This window comes from Bos indicus x Bos taurus, chromosome X (genome assembly GCF_003369695.1).
Source record: "Bos indicus x Bos taurus breed Angus x Brahman F1 hybrid chromosome X, Bos_hybrid_MaternalHap_v2.0, whole genome shotgun sequence".
Lineage (NCBI taxonomy): Eukaryota > Metazoa > Chordata > Mammalia > Artiodactyla > Bovidae > Bos > Bos indicus x Bos taurus.
In genome coordinates this window covers 114,568,202-114,591,970 of record NC_040105.1, presented here as the reverse complement: position 1 = coordinate 114,591,970, position 23,769 = coordinate 114,568,202, and the positions used below count along the sequence as shown (strand labels likewise).

The 23,769-nt window shown below is 40.3% G+C and overlaps 1 pseudogene; it reads right to left on the bottom strand.

Annotated features, from left to right (window-relative positions):
• Positions 1-15,622: 15,622 nt before the first annotated feature.
• Positions 15,623-23,769, bottom strand: part of LOC113888171 — a 90,644-nt pseudogene continuing 82,497 nt past the window's right edge.

The window sequence follows — 23,769 nt, the reverse complement described above, 5'->3', positions numbered from 1 at the left end:
ATAAGTGAAATTGTATTCATAAACTTGTACTGATGGCTCTGACTTCTTTAAGGAAATTGCTACTTTCTTTAACAATATAAAATTTACATCCTTCCAGGCTGGCAATCCCTGTTATAAACTGACTGTATTCCTCCCAAATTCATATGCTGAAGCCCTAATCCCCAACATAATGGTATTGGAGGTGGGGCCTTTGGGAGTCAATTAGGTCATGAGGGTGGAGCCCTCAGGATGAGATTAGAGCCCTTACAAGGAGAGACACTGAGGAGACAACCAGCCCTTGTCTTTTCCCTGTGAAGATACAATAAGAAGACAGCCATCTATAAACAAGAAGAGGGCTCGCACCAGAAGCAACCATCATGGCACCCTGATCTTGGATTTCCAGCTTCCAGAACTATGAAACATATAATTGGGTTGTTTAAGCCCACCCATTGTATGATATTTTTCTCAGAGCAGCCTGAGCTGACTAAGACAAGCCTCACACGAGAGGGAGACCCTTCAAGTGAAAACATTGACTCTCCAAGCTATACCTTACCCTGAACTGAAACCCAAAAGCCCCATTCATCATCTGACCTTCTGATGGTTTCCTGATGTGGCTCATACATTGGCCTTGTTGGAGGCTGAGAGTGGGCATGGTGGTGGCAGTGGGCCTGTCCTGTTATCCATCATTCTGGCTTGAGTGTAGACATGGGACTTTGCCCGCAACAGAGACATGGCTGGCGCATTTGCATAAGACTTTATAGGACTTTATTAAGGACTCAAGAATAGCAATGGGGAAATTAACAAAACTAGGCTAGGAATCTAGACATTTATCTTGCAACTTTTGTTTTATTCTCTGGAGAGTATCTTGGCCCTGTCCCATCTTAGTTCCCAGCCCACCTACAATCCCCACAAAAACAATCTCAGCAAGCACCCAGGAGTAGTAGCTCAGAGAGACGACTCTAACCAGGAGACTCAGAAATGCCAGTTTAAAGAGAGCTCATGTCCCCTTACCCTTTGCTGCCTTCCACAAGGCCACTACCTACTTATCATCTAAGAATCCACCTTTTCTAAGGATAGACCCAGGGAATCAGGGCAGAACACAGCTACCAGGACTCAGACCACTGGATTGGAATGGAACACAGTGATGGCTCCTTACAGCTACAATAACAGCTGACAAATGTGAGTATCTGTGATGTCCTGGGATTGTTCTAAGCATGTTACACATGGCAGCTAATGTACTTCTCATAACAAGGCTATGGGATTGATACTATTATCCTCATTTAACATATGAGAAAATTGAGGCCCAGAGAGTGGTAGTAGCTTGTCCAAGGTCACAAAGCAAATCATAATAGAGCTGGGATTCAAGCCCAGGCAGTCTGGCTCCAGAGCCCACATGTATAACTGCTACACTGTGTGGACACACACCCAGAAACAGCGCAGAGCTAAGCAGGCCCTGAGGTGAATTAGAGCAAAGGGCTCAGATCTAGTAGGTGTTAGAAAAATAGCCACCTTACCTCACACTGCTCAGAAGCTAGAGAAGAGAGACAGACATGTAGACGACTAACAGCAATATGATGCCACATAGCCAGGGGCCAGTTACTGCTCCCCTTGCAGTGTTTACAGAGAGCATCAAAGAAGAGGAGATTTCTATGTCCACAGACAGAAGAATGGATAAAGATGTAGTCTATATATACAATGGAATATTCCTCAGCCACCAAAAAAAAAAAAAAAAAATAATGCCACCTACAGCAACATGGGTGGACCTATAGATTATTATACTAAGTGAAGTAAGCCAAGGACAAATATTATATTATATTGCTTATATGTGGAATCTAGAAAATGATGCAAATGAACTTATTTACAAGACAGAAACAGACTCATAGACTTAGAAAACAAGCTTATGGTTACCAAAGGGGAAACAGGGAAAGGATAAATTAAGAGTTTTGGATTAAAAGATATAAACTATTAGATATAAAGTGCATAAACAATAACATCCTACTTTACAGCAAAGGGAAGTATATTCAATATTCTGTGATAAGCCATATGGAATATATATATATATATATATCTGAATCACTTTGCTGTATACATGAAATTAACACAACATTGTAAATCAACTATACTCCAATAAATAAATAATTTTTTTAAAAAAGAGAAGGAGACTTTTGCATTAGAGGTAAAGATTAAAATAACTTAAAACAACAACTACTGGGGCTTTCCTCCAGAGTAAGCAGACCAAGTCTCCCAGAGGCACTGCTGACACACACACAGGGTATATTGTCCCTCAGTATTTTGATGAAATTCTGTAAAGTAGTCCACATTTCATATGTTAAGAAATTATTACAGAAAAAAAAAGAAATTTAAAATGCTTAAATATCCTCATACCCATTAGGAGAGCTACTATGAAAAAATAGGAAATAACATGTGTTAGTGAAGATATGGAGAAAATGTAACCCCTAAGGGGCAGAATATAAACTGGTGTCAATGCTATGGAATATGCTACAGCAGTTCCTCAAAAAATTAACCAGAGAATTTCCCTATCATCCAGCAAGTCCACCTTTGGGTATATACCCAAAAGAATTGAAAGCAATATCTTAAAGAGATATTTGCACATCTGTGTTCATAGGAGAATTATTTACAATACACAAGAGGTGGAAGCAACAAGTGTGCATCAGAGGACCAACAGACACACAAAATGCAGTGTATATGCACAGTATACTATGATTCAGCCTCAAAAAAGTAGAAAATTCTGTCACATGGTACAACAAGGATGAAACTTGAGAACACTATGCTCAGTGAAATAAGGCAGTCACAGACAAAGACTGTATGATTCTGCTAATTTGAAGTAGTTGGAGTAGTCAAATTCATGGAGACAGAAGCATGGTGGTTGCCAGTGGCTGGGGGTGGGGGGAATGTGGAGTGGCTACAGCATTGGAATAGAGTCTCAGCTTTGCAATATGCAAAAGTTCTGGAGATTGCTTTAGATATCGTGAATATACATAACACTACTGAACTGCCTACTTTCACATGGTTAAGATGGTAAATTTTATGTTAATGTGTTTCTTACAATTTTTTAGAAGTACACTATAAACCATGGCACTGTGCTGCAATTCTGATTGAATACAAAACCATTCTGAAGTGATGTCTACAGTATTGCTGATTGCTAAGGGACTTGTGTTCACACTGATGCTACCTTGATTTCTAAGCTTAGCCTGAAATGGCAGCCAAATTCACCAGGAATCCACAAGTGACTCCCACTTTGCCCTTCTTTTGTAGCTAAAAGTTTTTTTTCCCCCCATATTAACACGTTATTAGTAACATAACATGCCACCTGTTCAGTCAAGAAGACTCAGCTACACCTTAATGATCGATGGGTTCAATAACCATAACGGTATTTATCCTGGATGAGATAAAGATCACCAGTCTTGTAACAGGCTTCAAACATGGAACCAATCATCTTCCCATTTAAATTGGAAAGAGGTACCTACAATCTGTGATGCATGTAAAACAATCAAAGCCATTAAAAAGGCAAAAAACCACCCCATGGAGTGAAGACTGGGATCTCCCAGCACTTGACTCCAGCTTGATCCCTACCAGCATCCAGTCAAGAGGTCTTGGGGGTGAACCGAGTGTTGGAAGGTTTCTGGCTGACCAGGCTGTCAGTCACCTCGGACTCACTTGAGTAGGGTGGGGATCTTGAGAAAATCTCTGATTGAGCTCCTGCTCTCAGGAAGAATGTAGTCTCATTGGGAAAGATAATGATGGGATGGCTTCTGGAGTCCAAAAACTCCAGATTCAAATTTCAACCCTTTCTACCTAATGCTGCTGCTGCTGCTGCTAAGTCGCCTCAGTCGTGTCCGACTCTGTGGGACCCCAGAGATGGCAGCCCACCAGGCTCCCCTGTCCCTGGGATTCTCCAGGCATGAACACTGGAGTGGGTTGCCATTTCCTTCTCCAATGCATGAAAGTGAAAAGTGAAAGTGAAGTCGCTCAGTCATGTCGGACTCTTAGCGACCCCATGGACTGGAGCCTACCAGGCTCCTCCATCCATGGGATTTTCCAGGCAAGAGTACTGGAGTGGGGTGCCATTGCCTTCTCTGTTCTACCTAATAGTAGCATGTGATTAGAAAAATAATTTTCCTCTGCGTTTCAATTTCCTTATCAGTAAAATATGAATAAGAGGACCAGGCTCACAAAGTTTTTGTGAAGATTGATGGGTTGTACATGTGAAGCACTTAGCATAGTACCATTACATCCTTAATATATTTTGTGTATGTGTGCTCAAATTGCTCAGTCATCTGCAACTCTTTTGCAATTACATAGACCGTAGGCCTCCAGGTTCCTCTGTCCCTTGGACCACAAGGAGATCCAACCAGTCAATCCTGAAAGAAACCAGTCCTGAATGTTCATTGGAAGGACTGATGCTGAAGCTGAAACTCCAATACTTTGGTCACCTGATGTGAAGAACTGACTCATTAAAACAGACCCTGATACTGGTAAAGACTGAAGGCAGAAGGATAAGGGGATGACAGAGGATGAGATGGTGGGATGGCAACACCAACTCGATGGACATGAGTTTGAGCAAGCTCCAGGAGTTGGTGATGGACAGGGAAGCCTGAGGTTCTGTAGTCCATGGGGTCGGAAAGAGTTGGACACGACTGAGTGACTGAACTGAGCTGAGTCAACCCACATGACTCCTCAACATTGCCACAGCATTTGCCAAGCTGCAGGGCTTGGTGTCAGCAATAGAAAGACCTAAAAGCCAAGGTCTCCATCCTAGAGCCAATGCAGGTGTTTCTAGATCAGCCTTGAATGGCCAGACCACCACAGACAGAAACCCTTCCTCGCCTGCTAGAGCTTAGTCCCTCCTCAAAAAATTACTAGGATTCCTCAGACCTGTTGGGCAGCTGTTTGGCTCCAGGCTGCACTTGGAATAGACCAGGTCTTAATTATTTATTTCAGCATGTAGGATCTTAATTTCCCTGACCAGAGATCGAACCCAGGGCCCCTGTCATGGAAGCATGGAGTCTTAACCACTAGACCACCACGGAAGTCCCAAGTTTTCAAAATTTTAAATAGTATCTTTCATTCCCAAAGCATTTGTTCCAAGTCAGGAATAATTCTAAGTACTTAATGTGTATTTACTCACTTAATGCTCACAAACAGCCCTATGAAGTAGATGCTCAAAGAGGTCAAGTCTTCCAGCAATCCTTCTCTAGACCGCAGCTGGAATGAGGTTCCTGTAGCTACTCAGTTTCTCAATCAGCAAAATAACCCTGATGTAGGAGATGCTGCTAAGTCATCTTCCCAGTCCAGACAAACTGCCCTCTGCTTGTGAACTGAGGTCAACAGAGATTAAGATTAAAAAAAAAAAAAAAAAACACCACAAACAGGAGAAGCATTATTTTTGGGGAAATGAGTTATGTAAATGAGGTGGAACCCCATCATCTGGTCTATATCCCAGCATAGAAAATAACACTGAGAAAGTATATGTAGGCCAGGTGAACAAGTGAGTGAATGAATGAAGCATGCTATTTTTTCAGCAAAGTTTTATGGTAAATAATTCACACTATGGTCCAAATGCTTGTGTCTTCCCCAAGTTCATATGTTGAAATCCTAACCACCAAGGTAATGGTATTAAGAGGTTGGACTCTTGGGAAGTGATTAGATCACGAGGATGGAGCCCTTTAAAAAGATTAGTGCCCTTATAAAAGAAGCTGAGCAGAGATCCCTCACCCCTTCCTTCGCATGAGGAAAAGCAGGTCCAATGTCTGTAACTCAGAAGAAGGCTCTCACCAGAACATGACCATGTGGCACACTGATCTTGGACACCCTGTCTCCAGAACCCTGAGAAATAACATTCTGCTATTTATAAAGCATCCAATCTGTGGTATTTGGTTATAGCAGCCTGAACAGGCTGAGACAATCCAATAGCTAAATATACCAATAGAAGCGTGTAAGTAAGAAGAGGGTTTTCGTTTCTACCTTTATAGGGCACAGAGAAATAATGCCTTGGTTCCCAAATCTCTGCTGTGGCTTGAATTGGAAATGGGAGAGGAACTGAGGACTCAGGAACAGAGGTGCATGATGCTAGGGGCAGCCAGGCACTGAAGGATGAGACAATAAAGGTGGAAGTTGGTGAGGCCCTGACCCCTCTATCACCAGAGATGCTGAACAGGAAGTTGGGGGATGGCTGCAGGCCTCCCAGGGTCTTGCCTCTGGCCAGAACCCCCTGAAAGCCTTATTGTCATAATGCTATTTCCCAGGGAACTGCCTTCACGAGAAAGTCATCACAGTCCTGAGATAATAGCTTCAGACGATCTGGGTGATGCAGCTTTGTCATCCTTTATCTAGCGAGTCAGCCTGATCCCCAGGAAAAGCTCTTTGAATCCTGGTTTCAGTAAACATCTTCTCTCTAATCTGTAAGCTATTTATCAAATATGAATGCACTTTTTGAAATGAGTAACTCGTTTCCCTGGTGTTTTTGTTCCAAAAATAATTGGAAGTGACAATACAAAGAATTACACATGGAGTTGAGTCATCATAAAATAAACATAAAGTTGGAACTGCCCTCGGAGGCTGACTCTCTGGTGTAGCTTCCTCTCGGAGGAGCCACGGGTACTTCCATAGGCAGAGCTGTGTTCCATTATTGATTAGCTTTTAGACTCTTGTTACACAGTAGATTAGGATGGCTCTGTGAATAGAGAAGGAATAATCCAACCGCACATACAAACATCTTAAGAAAGAGCTTCTAACATGATATTTTTGTAAAAAAGAAAACCTCATTTGGGCAAAATTGGAGAAAATGACAGTGTCCGTTAAACCCATGCTCTGGGTGACTGCTTACATTCGTGTTCTGTTCTTCACAGAATGAAGCTCAAGATTGCTTTTACCCGGTTTGGCACATTGGCATATGTGAGTGATTATATGTGTGTGTGTGTGATTTTGTGTGTGTATGTACATGTGTATGCATGTCAACCACTTAGGGCAATTTGAAATGCAGGTATTAGATAATATGCTCAGGGAGAATAAAAGATGCATATTATGAGACTACATTTTTAGATTAAGCCATTAAAACTCAAAATGTATATTTAAAGGGGGTTTCAAACTCAAATAGTCTGAATTGAGCCAAAAACATTTGGTAGCACCTCTTTGTTTTGCCTCCTCTCCCTCTCCTGATATTAGTTTTCCTTTCCTGTTATTGGAGGTATATCTGCCTTAGAAACTGCCTGGGCAAGGGACCAGTGAGCTTTGGAAAGTTGTGTGGGCTCAGACGGTCCAATGTCCCAACAACTGACTGGATGTGTGTCTGTTTCACAAAATCCTGATGGTTGGCTTGAACTCCGCTTTACTCATTCTAGAATTCATTTCTACTGGTTAGAAAGGCACAGACTATCCCTTGATGCATCATTATTGTCCTCTAGTAGGGAGAATAAGCTTCCTGACCAGGTCTTTGTTGATCAATAGCTGAGCTTGTACTGGTTTATATGACTGCTGGAACAAATTAGCAGAAGTTTAGTGGCTTAAACCAACAGAAATTTATTATCCTCCAGTTGTGGGGGCCAGAAGTCTCACATGGGTCTCATTGGGCTAAGACAGAGGTATTAGCAGGGCTGTGCTCCTCTCCAGAGGCTCTGGAGGAGCATCTGTTTCCTTGCTCTTTTTAGCTTCTAGAGACTGTCTGCACTCCTTGGCTTATGGCTCCTTCGTCAGTCTTCAAAGTCAACAATATTGCATCTCTCTGACCCTTCTTCCATTGTGACATCTCTTGCTGACTACAGTCAGAAAATATTCTCTGCTTTTAAGGACTTGTGATCGGAGTCAAGCCAGTCCAGGATCATCTCCCCATCTCAAGGTCTTTAACTTTACTCATATTTGCAAATTCCCTTCAGCCATGTAAGGTAACATATTCACAGGTCTTGGATTTAGGACATAGATAACTTTGGGGGCCATTATTCTGCCTTTCACAGAGCTCCATCATTTTTGTTGGTGTTGATTTTCTTAGGAGATCCACCTCACTACCAATGCATCTGGAAAGAACACCACGGCTTACTCAATTCAGTGAACTTAGGAAGGACTTCTACTCTTTTGATCACCATGGTGGTCATTAAGATCCTCATTGGCCAAGGCCCAGCAGCAAGGTGAGAAGCTCATCTAGTTGGCTCTGACGGGCTGTCACACTTAGGCCCTTCAGTGTTTGGGGCCCATGAGACAATCTGGCTACCTAATAGCTCTTCCTTCCTGAGTTGAGAAATTGTTTCTGCATGGATGGACATTTTTAACTTCCCTTTAAATGCCTACTCAATGGCAATGTAATTTGTATAGAGGGAAGAGGATGCAAAACTCAGTTGAGATGCCATAATCGCCTTTTAAGTCAAATTACTAAGCTTTCATTGAATCAGGATTCCAGGGCAGTTAAATGTTATGGCTGATGTTCAGCAGGAGATCAATTGCATTTTCAACACAGGGAAGTAACGTATTTGCCCTCAAAAAGCATTTAGGTAATAAAATATTTCACATTACAAACTGGCTAGCAGGGGAAGGGGAGGCAGTAATTCCCAGGTAGGCTCAGTGCAGGAGTTGATCAAGGCGTTGCAACTCACACACACAAATCCAGGCTGCCAAGTCCAGAGGACTGGCATTGTCTTGCACATTTTGGCAGTTCACACTGTATAATTCAGGTTGAAAAAATAAAAAATCCGCCTATCTTTCATTTCCTGTGTAATTAAGGAAAGCACCGACTTTGTGGCCTGTGTAATTACAGACCTGGGGGGCCTGACCTCAGGCTGTCTATATCAGTGCCAAGAGAATCACTGGAAAAGTGAAAAATATCAGACAATCAACTGGTGGCTTTGTCACACAACTGGTTTATATGATTTCCTTCTGCCTGTCTCTTTCAAACTAGGGACAGAAGTTCTATTGCCCTGAAGTATCTGATTTGGACCTGCACTCTACATCACTTGCACACATACCTGACAAGGACACTCTCGGGTGTCTGGCATTTTACACAAGCTGGCTGCCTCGTCAACCCAAACCTCATGATGACAGTTATTTCCTCTTGTGTTCCTACTTTATTGAGGAAATGGAGAGAAAAGGCATGTATTTTTACTTCAACTTCCCTCTGCCCATCTGCTAGTATATTCTCTAGGCCCATCCTTAATTCTGTCCCTCTTATTAGTTGTGTGACCTTGGACAAGTCATTTCACACCATCGAACCTCAGTTTGTCTTCTGTAAATAGGGGCGATTTGAAGGTGCACTTACATTTAGTGCCATAGGAAATTTGAACGAGGAGGACAAGGGTGTTGTGGTCACGCTGACTCTGCTGTCTCCTGAGGGAAGGAAAAAAGAGACACTTGCCCCTTTCTCCACCTCTCCACCCTGCATCCCATCTCAACTCACTCCCAGAGGGGAGAGAAGTGGAAATAGTCAATATATGGAATGCAGAGAATCTTTGGGGCCATGAACTCCCTTTCCCTTGGAAAAGACTATATTGAATGGGAAGATGTGAGAAGAAGAGAATTTTGGAGCTGGATGCATCTTCTGGCTGGACAGTGGCCCAGGCTGGTCCAAGAGAGTAGCCTCTGCCTCCTGCTTCTTGGTTCTGAGCCAGCCTGGAAGCGATCATGTCACCATTCTGTTCTCTCCCCCGAGAAGAAGGATACAGATTTCATCTTGTGCAAAACAATGATCTTTACTTTATTGTCGTCTCTTCAAGTTTTATCTGTCAGAAAACCTCCAGATTATGAAACCCAGAAAGAAAAAAAATAATCACAAAAGCAGAACCATCAACTTCATAATCCAAATATGCAAACCAAACAGGAGTTACAAAATCATAGCATTTCTCTATGACCTGGTTCCTGTAATTAAGGTAGAGAAAGGAACACTGGGGTGTGCTTTGAAGGTTTAATTTCTCATGTACAAATCTCTATGATATTGGGCTACTCAGTTTACCTTGAGAAGCCTTGGTAGTCTCACCTTTAAAATGGGTGAGATTATAGGTGTTCCCCCACTCCAATACTCTTGCCTGGAAAATCCCATGGATGGAGGAGCCTGGTAGGCTACAGTCCATGGGGTTGCTGAGGGTCAGCCACGACTGAGCGACTTCCCTTTCACTTTTCACTTTCATGCATTGGAGAAGGAAATGGCAACCCACTCCAATGTTCTTGCCTGGAGAATCCCAGAGACAGGGGAGCCTGGTGGGCTGCCGTCTATGGGGTCGCACAGAGTCGGACATGGCTGAAGTGACTTAGCAGCAGCAGCAGCAGCAGCAGCAGCATAGGTGTTCTGGGCTTCCCAGGTGTCTCAATAGTAAAGCCAATGCAGGAGACATAAGAGACACTGGTTTGATCCTTGGATTGGGAAGATCCTCTGGAGGAGGAAATGGGAACTCACTGTAGTATTCTTGCCTGACATAATCCCATGGACAGAGGAGCCAAGCGGGCTACAGTCTGTGGGGTCACAAAGCCTCAGACATGACTAAGCAACTGAGCACAGCACACAGGAGCTACTTAGGAACAAATGGAACACAGTTATACCTTATTTTTTGTTTTAAATTAAATTTTAACTTTAGAATAGTTACAGATTTACAGAAAGATTATAAAGATAGTACAAACAGTTCTTTTGTATTCCACGTCAGTTTTCTCCAATTGTTAATGTCTTACATTAGTACATTTATCACAACTCATGAACCATTACTGATGCATTATTATCACTGAGGCCCATATTTTAATCAGATTTTCCCAAGTTTTTACTCAATGTCCTTTTTCTGACTCAGAAGCCCTATAGGATTAGGTGGAGTTGTCATGACTCCTTAGGTGTCTCTTGACTGTTATAGTTTTGCAGACTTTCCTTGTTTTGGTGACATTGACAGTTTTATAGAGAGCTGATCAGGTATTTTGTCAAAAGATACTCAGCTGGGATTTATCTGATATTTTTCAGAAGATTAGACAGGGCTTATGAGCTTTGGGGAGGAAGATCACAGAGGCAAAGTATAATTTTGCATTTCAGCATACCAACAGAACATATTATCAACATGACTTTTCACTGTTGACTTTGACCCCAGTCACCTGGCCGAGGTAGTGTTCATCAGGTTTCTCCACTGCTTTCCTCTTCTTCATATTGTCCTCATTGGAAGGAAGTCGCCATACATAGCCTACAGTTAAGGGATGGCGAGTGATGCTCTACTTCCCTGTGAGGGTAGTAACTATATAAAATATTGGACTTCTTCTGTAAGGGAGATTTGTTCTCTTTCATTTAATTTTTGATTCAATCATTTATTTATGTCAGTATAGACTCTTGAATGATTATTTAATGTTTTGAGTTATAATCTAATATTCCCTTACTTATTGCATTGTTTAGTTTCAGTTTTGGCCATTGGGAGCTTTTTCAGGTTGGCTCCTATGTCACTTTGACATGTCCCGATCCTTTTGTATTTTTGAGCATCTCCTTACTTTATAGCCCTACAAGATGCTCCAGGCCAGTCTTACATATTTCCTTCCCTTGCCCTGGAATCTGCCATTTCTCAAAGGAACCCTGGTTTCTTTCTTTGGACAATGGAATTAGAAACTAAATTCTGGTTTGCTTATTACTATTAAGGTGTCATTGCTTCTAGTCTGTCTCTCTAGTGGAGAGAGGCACGTAGTATATCTATACATATGAACCTGTGTATATACATATTAATATATTTGTAGTTATTTATCTGTCGATCTGTGCATGTATCTCCATCCATATCTATATCAAGCTAAACATGAGTTTGCACTATTGTCTCTGACTCTATTCCAGGGCCAGGGGGTTCATTCCAGCCTTCCTTCCTTGGTTGTCTGTATCCTCTCACTCAAACACTGAGAAATATGGCTCATACCATATGCTGTTCATTTATTATTTTTTTAAACACATTATACATGAACAGGGATTTGAGAATTGTTAACTCACATAATGGGAAACGACTTCAACTAGAACACAGTGCTGTGTACAGTTCTTTTTGTCTTTAGACTTAACACTTCCACTCATTTCCAAAGTTACTTAGGTCAGCACCCTTATCCCTTACCCACTTCAGTGCAGGTATTTTGTACATTTGTAATACTGTTATTTCGTCACAGTCTGCCAGTTGGGGTTTGTGATCTACCAATCAATTAAAAAAAAAGATTCATACTTTGTGCTGTCTGGTTCTGTGGATTTTGACAAACACACATTGCTGTGTATCCACCACTACTGTACCATAGAATAGTTACACGAGCCTAAGATAAGACATCCCCTGTGCTTCACCTATTCAGTGTCACCTCCTCCCCAAACTTCTGACAACTACTCAGCTATTGTGTGTCTCTTGTCTTTTTCTGAATGTCATGGAAATTGAATCATACAGTGTGTATCCTTTGCAGACTAGTTTACTTCATAGCACATTCCTTTTTATCATTGAATTGCATTTTATTGCTGGCTGTACCACAGTTTGTTGATCCATTTGCCTCCCAAATAACATCTAGGTTGTTTTCAGTTTGGGGGGATTATGAATAAAGCTGCTTTATTCATATGATTATGAATAAATATTCATACATTCCATAAATAAACTGTATCTGACTGATTATGAATAAACATGTGTGTACAGGTTTTTGTGTAAAATAAGGTTTCAAATCAGTTGGGTAAATATCTAGGAGCACCATTGGTGGATTGTATGATAAAAGTATATTCAGCTTTCCAAGTGAGTGAGTGAAGTCACTCAGTCGTGTCTGACTGTGACCCCATGGACTGTAGCCTACCAGGTTACTCCATCCATGGGATTTTCCAGGCAAGAATACTGGAGTGGGTTGCCATTTCCTTCTGCAGGAGATCTTCCTGACCCAGGGATTGAACCCGGCTCTCCCACACTGTAGGCAGACACTTTACTGTCTGAGCCACCAGGTAAGTCCACTTTCCAAAGGACTGCCAAACTGTCAAAGTGGCTGTCCCACTTTCCATTCCCTGCAGCAATGAATGAGAGTTTCTATTGCTTTGCATCCTCACTGGCAATTGGAATTGTTAGTTTTTTGGATTTCAGCCATGCTAAGATGTGTTAGTGGTATCTCGTTGTTTTGATTTACAACTCCGTAATGACCGATGATATTGGGTCTCTTTTCACATACTTATTTGCTATCTCTATGCCTTCTTTGGTGAGGTATTGGGTCAGATCTTTAATAGTTCTTTGTGTATTTTGGATACAAGTTATAACTTTGGATTTTCCTAAGAGTGTATTTTACAGAGCAAAATATTTTAATGTCAGTAAAAAAGTCAAAGTTATTCACGTTTCATTTCATGGATCATGTTCTTCTTTTTCAGGATTGTGTTGGCTACTATAGGTCTTTTGCTTGCTGTGTAAGTTTTAGAATTACCTTGACAATATCTAAAACCTTCCCTGAAGAAAGCCTTGCTAGGTATTTAATTTGGATTATGCTGAACCTACAGATCAAATTGAAAAGAACTGGTCTCATTACAATATTGTCCTATAATCCATTAACATGAACTAGCTCTCAATTTCTTTAGATCTAGCTTGATTTCTTTTATCAGTATTTTATTGTTTCTGTGCACAGATCCCACACATACTTTATTAAACTAATAATACCTTAGTATGTCATTTTGGGGTGCTATTATAAGTACTGTTTTCCTATAAAATCTAATGTGAATTTTTCATTGCTGGCATATAGGAAAGCATTTGACTTCTGTATATTGAGTTGTACCCTGCCATCTTCATATATTCACTCATTAGTTTCAGGGGTATTTTGTGAAGTATTTGTGGTTTCCTATAGACAATCATATATCTTTGAATGAAGGAATTATTGCTCTCCAGTCTCTACACATTTTATTTCTTGGTCTCATTTTATTGACCTAATTAGAACTTCCAGTACAATGTTGAATAGGAGTGGTGAGAGAGGACATCCTTGTTTATTGCTTATCTTAGGGAGAAAGGATCCAGTCATTCTCCATTGAGTATCATTTAGCTATAGGTTTTTCATATATATATATATATACATATACATATATATATATACACTTTATTATGATAATAAAATTCCCTTCTAGTTCTAGATTTTTGAGAGTTTTTATCATAAAGTATGTAGAACTTTGTCATATGCATTGTCTGCATACATTAATAATCACATTGCCTTTCTTATTCAATCTGTTAATATGCTGACTTGAACTGATTGATTTATTAATGTTAAAACAGCTGTACATTCTAGGAATGAACTCCACTTAGTTACAATCCATTACAATCTCTTTATGTATTGTTGGATTCAATTTGCTAGTATTTTATTGAGAATTTTTACATCTATGTTCATGAGAAATGGTAGTATATGGTTTTCTTATCTTGAAATGTCTTATTATTTTGATATTAGGGCAATGCTTACCTCATAAGATGCATTGTGAAGTGTTCCCTCTTTTATTTTCTGGAAGAGATATTGTCAAATTGGTATTAAGTCTTCCTCAAGTTTTTGACAGAACATACAAGGATAACCATCTGGACCAGGTGTTCTTTATTTTTGGAAGGTTTTCAAGTACTAATTCAATTTATTTTAATGAATATAATACTTTCAGGTTATCTGTTTCTCATTGAGTTAATATTCATAATTTGTGCCTTCCAAAAAATTGGTTCATTTTATCTAAGTTATTAACTTTGTGTGGCTGTACAGTTGTTCACAGCTTTCCTGTACTATCTTTTTAATATCCATGGGGTCAGTACTGATGAACTTTTTTAAAATTCCTGATATTGGTAATTTGGGTCTCTCTTACTTGTATTCATTAGACTGACTAGAAAATTATCAATTTTATTCACCTTTTCAAAGAAGCACCTTTTAGCATTCTTGATTTTCCCTAATATTTTTCTGTTTTCAATTTCATGGATTTCTGACTTATTTTTTTATTATTCCCTTTCTTCTGCTTACTTTAGTTTAATTTGTTGTTCTTTCCCTATTTCTTTTTTTTAAATACAATAAGGCATTATTTATTGAGGTCTTAAGTCTCAGCCCTGGACTTTGATGGGATGAGGCATTTGAAAACAGGTTGGAGGAGACAAAACAAAGCCAAGGGACCTTGAGGCCACTACCTAGGCAAGGACTTAGACATCCTAAAGGAACCCAGATCTGGATACTGGGCTGCAGGAAGGGAACATTCCTGGGAGGTTCCAATTTCTGGGCAGGAGCATAGAGCTGCTCTGTGTGAGGGTGGGGGATTGGGAGGAGGGGAGAGGGAGAGGTGCCACAACTACTTTGGTTTGCATCTTCAACTAATCTCTCTTCCATTTGCAAGCTCATCTCACCATGCCTTACCCAGCAGGAACACTGGTTCTCCTTCTGGTCCTCTCCTTTCACACATTCCCCTGCCTACTATTCCCCTGCCTACCAGTTATTAGCTTCTCCCCCAGTCACTGCCATAGCACTCATCCCTCCTTCTTCACACTAATTGCACCCAAGAGACACTTTGCTAGGAAACCAGATCTTATCACTCAGATAACCCCAAGACCAAGGACCCTTGGATTCTTCTGCCCCCCTGGAAGAAGCTGGATGAGGGAATGGGGTGAGAATGGAGATGAGATAACCAGTACAGAGGTCTGCAACCCTCCAACAAAAACCCTACAAACAAGTCCCAAGCAAACAAGGACCCAGACCATTTCCAGCCCTACTCATTTCTTTCTCTGGTCTGGCCATCCTCCACTTTATCCTCTTCCTTAATAGTCTGGGAGTCTGGACCAAAGTGTTCAGGCTGTGGGCAGATCCCATCTGTAGCTGCCCCATATTTCATAGCTGCAATCTCCATCTCCTTCATGCTATTTGCACCATCATCCTCATCAGTCTCTCTGGCTGTAGTCAGTCCATTGACTCTGACCTTACACTTTCTTTGCGTGATGAGAGAGGCCATCACCTTCAGAGCAGCCCTATCACTCCTCTGGAAGTGGTGGAACATGGTCTGTAGCTGCTGACTCACCTGGGGCAGACTCCCACCCCCCACAACTGTATTAAACTCATTTTTCATTAGCTCCCTGAGGAAGTCCTTCACCTCATCTAGCTCCAAGTCAGCATTGTGGAAGAAGTACTCCTCCACTGCACTCCCCAGCCATTCAGCCTTCTCCCAGCTGTGCACAAAGCCATTCTCCACAGCGATCTGCAAGGTGGGCCAGGCCTCCAGCGATGTGCAGACCGCAGTCCCTAAGAGCCTCTTTCTTTATTTCTTAAAATAGAAATGGGTTATTAATTTTAGATCATTCTTCTTTTCTAATATTTGCATGTAATTCTATAAATGTCCCTCTAAATATTATTTTAACTCTATCACAAAGTTTGATAGGTTGTATTTTCATTCTCATTTAGTTCAATATGTTGAGACTTGTTCTTTGCCCCATGGTTTATTTAGAAGTGTGTATTTTAATTTCCAAACATGGGGATTTTCCAGCCCTCTTTCTTTTATTGATTTGTAGTTTAATTACAGTTTTGTCAGAGAATATACTTTGTATGATTTCTATTCTTTTAGATTTCTTAAGGTATGTTTTATGACCTAGAATGTAGTCTGCCTTGGTGAATGTTTCATGTGAACCTCCGAAGAATGTCTATTCTGTTGTTGGATGGATTATGCTATAAATGTCACTTAGATCAAGTTGATTGATAGTACCCTTCAGGCCATCCATATCTTTATTGATTTTCTGCTTGCTGGATCTATCAATTAATGACACAGGAGTTGAAATCTCCAACTGTAATGGTGGACTATTTCTCCTTCAAGTTCTATCATTTTGCTTCATGGATTTTGATGCTCTGTTGTTAGGTACATAAATGTTAAGGACTGCTATGTGTCTTTGTAAAAGTAACTTGTTTACCATTATATAATGTCCCTCATTATCCCCTGTTAATCTTTTTTATTTTGAAGTATGCTTTGTCTAAATTTAAGATAGCCCTCCAGCTTTCTTTTGATTAGTGTTGGCATGATGTTGTTTTCTCCATCTTTACTTTTCACTGACTATGAATCTTCATAATTAAAGTGGGTTTCTTGTACACAGCATGTACTTTGGTTTTGTGTTTTGTTGTTGCTATTGTTGTGTCCTATCCATTCTGACAATCTCTGCCTTGGACTGGTATAGGTAGAGAATTCACATTTAGAGTAATTAATGATCTATCATCTTTGTGACTGCTTTCTATTCATTACTTTCAATTTTTTCTTTGATTCTTTCTGTCTCTTTCTTGTTTCTCCTATTTTAATTGAACATTTTTTATGATTATAGTTTAGATCCTTTTCTGATTAAAAAAACATGTATTTCATTTTTTTAAAATTTTAGTGTTAAAATATGACTTACAATATACATTTTAAAATAATATATGCCCACCCTCAATTGGAACAATAGACTGGACATGGAACAACAGACTGGTTCCATATAAGAAAAGGAGTATGTCAACACAGTATATTGGCACCTTGCTTATTTAACTTATATGTAGAGTAAATCATGTATGTAGGTGTACTATACATATATGTACTGTACTTATATGTAGATGTGCTTTACATATATGCACTATACTTATATGTAGAGTATATCAGCTGGGCTGGATGAAACACAAACTGGAATCAAGATTGCTGGGAGAAATATCAATAACCTCAGATATGCAGAGGACACCACCCTTATGGCAGAAAGTGAAGAGGAACTAAAAAGCCTCTTGATGAAAGTGAAAGAGGAGAGTGAAAAAGTTGGCTTAAAGCTCAACATTCAGAAAACGAAGATCATGGCATCTGGTCCCATCACTTCATGGGAAATAGATGGGGAAACAGTGGAAACAGTGTCAGACTTTATATTTTTGGGCTCCAAAATCACTGCAGATGGTGACTGCAGCCATGAACTTAAAAGACGCTTACTCCTTGAAAGGAAAGTTATGACCAACCTAAACAGTATATTAAAAAGTAGAGACATTACTTTGCCAGCAAAGGTCTGTCTAGTCAAAGCTATGGTTTTTCCAGTAGTCATGTACAGATGTGAGAGTTGGACTATAAAGAAAGCTGAGTGCTGAAGAACTGATGGTTTTGAACTGTGGTGTTGGAAAAGACTCTTGAGAATCCCTTGGGCTGCAAGGAGATCCAACCAGTCCATCCTAAAGGAAATCAGTCCTGAATATTCAGTGGAAGGACTGATGCTAAAGCTGAAACACTAATACTTTGGCCACCTGATGCAAAGAACTGACTTCTTTGAAAAGACCCTGATGCTGGAAAAGATTGAAGGCAGAAGGAGAAGGGGACCACAGAGGATGAAATGGTTGGATGGCATCACTGACTCAATGGACATGAGTTTGAGTAAACTCCGGGAGTGGTGAGGAACAGGGAGGCCTGGCATCCTGCAGTCCATGGGGTCTCAAAGAGTTGGACACGACTGAACAACTGAACTGAACCCTCAAATGACATTATATCAATTCTCATAAAATTAGTGGAGTATTCTTAGTTCCTTCATTCTTTGTTTTGTGATATTGCAGCCATATACTTATTCATTTGTTATAAACAATTGATGCTGTAATTGCTTTAAACGAACATTTGTGCATGCGCATTAAGACACTTCAACCATGTCCAACTCTTTGTGACCCTATGGATTGTAGTCCTCCAGGCTCTTCTGTCTGTGGGACGCTCTAGGCAAGAATACTGGAGTGGGTTGCCATGCTTTCCTCCAGAGGATCTTCCTGACACAGAGATGGAGCTCAAGTATGCTACAGCCCCTACATTGCAGGTGGATTCTTTACTGCTGAGCCAAAATATATGTTGTGTACAGGAAACTGACTTTAATTATGAAGATTCATAATCAGTGAAAAGTAAAAATGGAGAAGCCCAAACAAGCATTTATCTTTTACCAATTAAGAATAAGAAAAATGCTTCATTTTATTTTACTTTCATTTATTTATTTATTTTATGACACTTTTTCTTTCTTAACTCATAGTTTCTGTTTAATATCATCTTATCCGGTGGAAATAACTTATTTTAACATTTCTTACAGACAAGATAACTGTTAAGAGTAAATTGTCTTATTTTTTGTTCATATAACAATATCTATTTCTCCTTTATTTTTGAAGGGTAATTTTCCTGGACATAGAAGTCAAGTTTAGTGAGATTTTTTAGCTTTTTATTTATTGACATGTTGTCCATGTACCATGAATTTACCAGTTAAAATGTACAATTCATTGATTTGTAATTTATGCATAGGTTACATAACCATAACCGCTACCATATTCTAGAATATTTTCATCACTCCAGTGGGAAACGCTATACAGTTGGCAGACATTTTCCATTTCTCCTTTCATCTGGCCCTTCACATCCACTACTCTATTTTCTGTCTTTAGAGAATTACCTAATCTTGGACATATTCATTTATATGAACAGAATAATGCAATATGCAGCCTTTTGTGCCTGGCTTCTTTTAATTAACACAATCATTTCAGAGGTATAGCACGTTATAGCATGTATCAGAGCTCCGTTCATTTTATGGTCAAATAATATTACATTGCACGTTTTATTTATTTGATCACCAGTTGGTGGACATTTGAGTTGCTTCAACTTTTTGACTATTAGAAAGAGGACTGTTATAAACATTCACGTTCAAGTCCTTGGATAAACATTTTTTTCATTCTTTTTGGTGTATACCTAGGAGTGGGATTGCTGGGTCATATAGTAACCCAATGTTTAACTTTTTAAGCAACTTCCAAAGTGTTTTCCACCAGGGCTATACTATTTTGTATTCCCATAAATGGTGTATGAAAGTTCAAATTTTTTCACATCTTCATCACACTTGTTCTTGTCTGTTCTCACTAGAGCCATCATCTTGGTGTGCAGTGCTTAGTTGTCATCTGTATATCTTTATTTAGTGAATTTCCTGTCCAAATCTTTTGTCCATTTTTTTGCATTGTTGCCTTTCATATATTTTACCAGATTCTTAAGTTTTTCATACTTAAATGTTATTGTTAATGTTACTATTTTATTTTAATTTTCAATTGTCTATCCTACTATATAGAAAATAATTAATTGGATTTCATATATCAACTGTATATCTTGCAACATTGCTTAAATTACTTCTTAGTTTTTGTTATTTGTTGTTGTTGTAGATTTCATTGGGTATTCTACACTGATGTCGCCTGCAAATAAAAACGGTTTAATTTTTTTCCAAACTGGATAACTTCTCATACATTTTCTAATATGATTTCAGGGACAGAAATTCAGTACAATGAGAGTGGACACCTTTTTGTTATTTTGATCTTAGAAGAAAAGCACTCAGTCTTCTACTTAGAGAGTCAATTCCTAGGAAGGTTGATAAGAAGTTCAGGGTCCCCAAGGAGGAAAAAGGGATCCAGGTTCTCAAGGAAGAGAAAAGGACAAACATTTTTTTCTACATTGCTTTGTCTTAGTTAATATAACAATGTATCCTGCTCAAGGATATGTTTCTCTTAAACAAGAACCTTCTGACTAACCTTGTTATCTTAAAACTTGTATACTGCAGGAGTGGGTCTGGTAAGATCTTTCTATTGTTAGTTTTAATCCTATCATCTTAAAATGTAAATTGTGAGAGTGGGTCTAGATCTTTACAATCTTGAGACATCCTTTTGATTTATTGTAATAACCAATTGAAAAAGTATATAACTCCCTTTTCTAAGAGTAGCGAGTGGGGCACTCTTTGTCTCCCTTCTGATGTCTATGTCAGAAGCTCTCTCTGTCCTCTTGCACTTTAATAAAACTCTGTTACACAGAAGCTCTTGAGTGGTCAAGTCTGGTCCCTGGACCTAAAGCTAAATCTTCTTCTTTGGAGATCACGAATCTGACATCACTCTCCATAATCTATCTTCTTGGGGGCTCGTCTGGGATCTTCAGGACAAGGTAAGAACGTTCAGAGCTCTAGCCTCCCTGATTTCTCAGTATATACGTTTTCTGCTTTACTTTACTAACTCTTTGGTGTGCTTGTGTGAATGAATGACATGCCCCGCGTGAAGCAATTGATGAGTCCTGTTCTGCGGTTTTGAGGTGCCTTGTAATGACTGAAGGCAGCCCCCAAAAGGGGAGCCTTGTCAGGGGTTTATATGGACCTGCCAATGCCAAGAGACACCCAAGGTCCCTGTGAAGGGAGTGGCCAGAAATGGGCAAAGTGTGTGGTCCAAACTTTATTTTCTTGATCACCTTTTCCTGGTCTGTTTGACCATTTCATAATTGCGTGGGGAATTAGAACTACTAACCTACTCTGTCAGATCATAGACTTCCAAGGGACTTGTGATCCATGAAGTTACTGTATACTTTTACTTAGACCCCTTGTATAGAAGTGCCTAGCCTTGCTAGGAGCCAAAAGTTACAAGAGCACGTTTGGGAGTGAGGCGGGGCTCTAGCTCCAGGAACGTCTCTCAGGCTAGAGGTCCATCTCTTGGCTGCCTGCTTCAAGGGCCAGCAACCTAAAAGTGAGTCTTTGTCATGGCTGTGCTTCTGATCTGTGTGGATACAAGCATCGCTGGTAACCATGAGGTTTTTGAGGACACAGATAGGGAACTGCAGGACCTGGTTAGATTGGAAGTGCAGTGGGCTTCTTCCTTTGGTAGTGCTAGCTCTTAACAGACCAGAGAAAGCTCTTGAATGGCCTCTGTCTCAACTTTTTAGATATTTCTTTTGTGAAAGCTGTGGAAATGAACTGGAAGCATTGACCCTAGTAACTTGAGGACAAAAATCACTTTTTCCTCACTGGCTGACCTCATATATACTGCTGTGGTGACACTCATAAGGGACATCTTGGTTGTTGTTCACCCCTTTATGACTCACCACTTCTACTATGGTCAGGACGGTACTCAGGAATGTGCATGGGCACATGTAAGATGGATGCTTCCCCTAGTAGTCCTAGCTTGGGAAACATTCTGGAAATCTACTCTGTGCCAACCTGAGTGGCATCAGAAGAAAAGGGCAAATTAAACAAAGGTCGTGGTGGTAAGGAACTGAAAATCAATCTGGGATGCCATCAGGTCTACCTTGATGCATCTCCACCCTTCCTCAGTGGTAGAACCAGGAGGGATGAGTAAGGTGCCTGCGTCGGTTAGGGAAAGACTAAGTCTGGCCAGGGAAGGAAAGCTTTGGTGGAAAGTCTGTCTACACCCCCCATCTAAAGCAGAGAGGGACACCTCCAGTGGAAAGAAGCCATGGCTGTGGATGCCACTTTTTTCTCTCTTACAGACGGGAGCTACAAGTTCCAGAACCAATCCTTTAAAAAGTATTTTTAAAAAACTGGGACAAGTTTGATCCTCCGAACTTAAAAAGACATGCCTGATATTCTGTGATACTGAATGGCCACAATATCCTTTGTGAGACGGGAAACACTGGCCAGCTGAAGGGTCTCTTAATTATAATACTGTTTTACAATTAGATCGGTTCTGTAGAAAACAAGAGAAATGGATAGAAGTGCCATATGTGTTGCTCTTTATCTCTCTGCAAGACATGCCAGACTTATGTCCTAAGGGTACAGATTTGAGTATGAAACCTACAGCAGCTGCCTCCTGTCCTCTTACTTTGACCCTGTATTTGGGGTTCCCAACTGAACAGGCTGAGAATAGGGGCACCCTTTCAGGAGGGGTTGCCTCGGTCTTGGTAGAAATGCAAGGAGTACCAATTGTGGTCAACACTATCTAGAGGATCCAGAAAAGTTCATAGAAGCCTTTATGGAACTAATTTTACTTTATGACCTTTCTTGGAGAAATGTAATGTATGCCTTGGGGCAGACGCTGATTCCTGACTCAAAAACTCAAGTTTTAGGGGAAGCTACTCTTTTTGGTGTTGGTGATGGACAGGGAAGCCTGGTGTGCTGCATTCCATGGGGTCACAAAAAGTCAGACACGACTGAGTGACTGAACTAACTGAAATGCTTTTGGAGATGAATGACTTAAGCGTGAGGCAAGGAAAAAAGGGAACATGAAATAGCCCTCCTTCTTACTGGGAGCCAAACAGTTTCAATAACAGAGCCGGTTTGCTGGATGTATTCTTGAAGGACCTAAGCAAGCACGTGCTAAGACTTTAAACTATGCTAAATTGGCTGACATAGAACAGGGAAAGAAGGAAACTCCTGGTAAATTCCTATATAGACTATGGGAGGCTCTCCATAAGTTTACTGACGTTGATTCTGAAAGTCAGAGGGAAAAATAATCTTGAAAGATAGATTTCTCACTCAGTCGGCTCCAGATATCTGCTGTAAGCTACTAAAACAGGCATCAGACCAAATCAGTCTTTAGAAAAACTGTTGCAGCTAGCTCAGATACTATATTATGGTAGAGAATATGAGGAGGAAAATAAGAGCCAAAAAATAAATAAATAAATAAATAACCAGGCAATAGACTGAAGCCCCAACAATGGCTGTTTGACCTGCTCTGAAACAGCCTGAGGAAAAATATCCAGAGGAAGCCAGGTGAAAAGGGATGGACTTGTTATTACTGTGGAAAGGATGGGCATCTCAAGTGGGATTGCCTTCAGGCATCTAAGATGCCCCAGCTCCTTGTCTGGTCTGCAAAGGACCATATTGGAGAAGAGACTGCCCTCCAAGGTGTAGGCCCCAGGGGTCAGACTCTCAAGACAATTGGGACTGAAGGTGCCCCAGGGTCCCCACAACAACCTCCCATCCTAATTACACTTGAGGAACCCTGGGTTTTAATTACTGTGGAGGGGGTACCAATCAGTCAATTTCTTTTGGACACTGGAGTAACTTTCTCTGTGCTCACTGAAGCCCCTTGTCTGCTTTCTTTCCAATCCACTACTATAATGGGACTGTCTGGATGAGTCAAATGTTATTATTTTAGTTGTCCTTT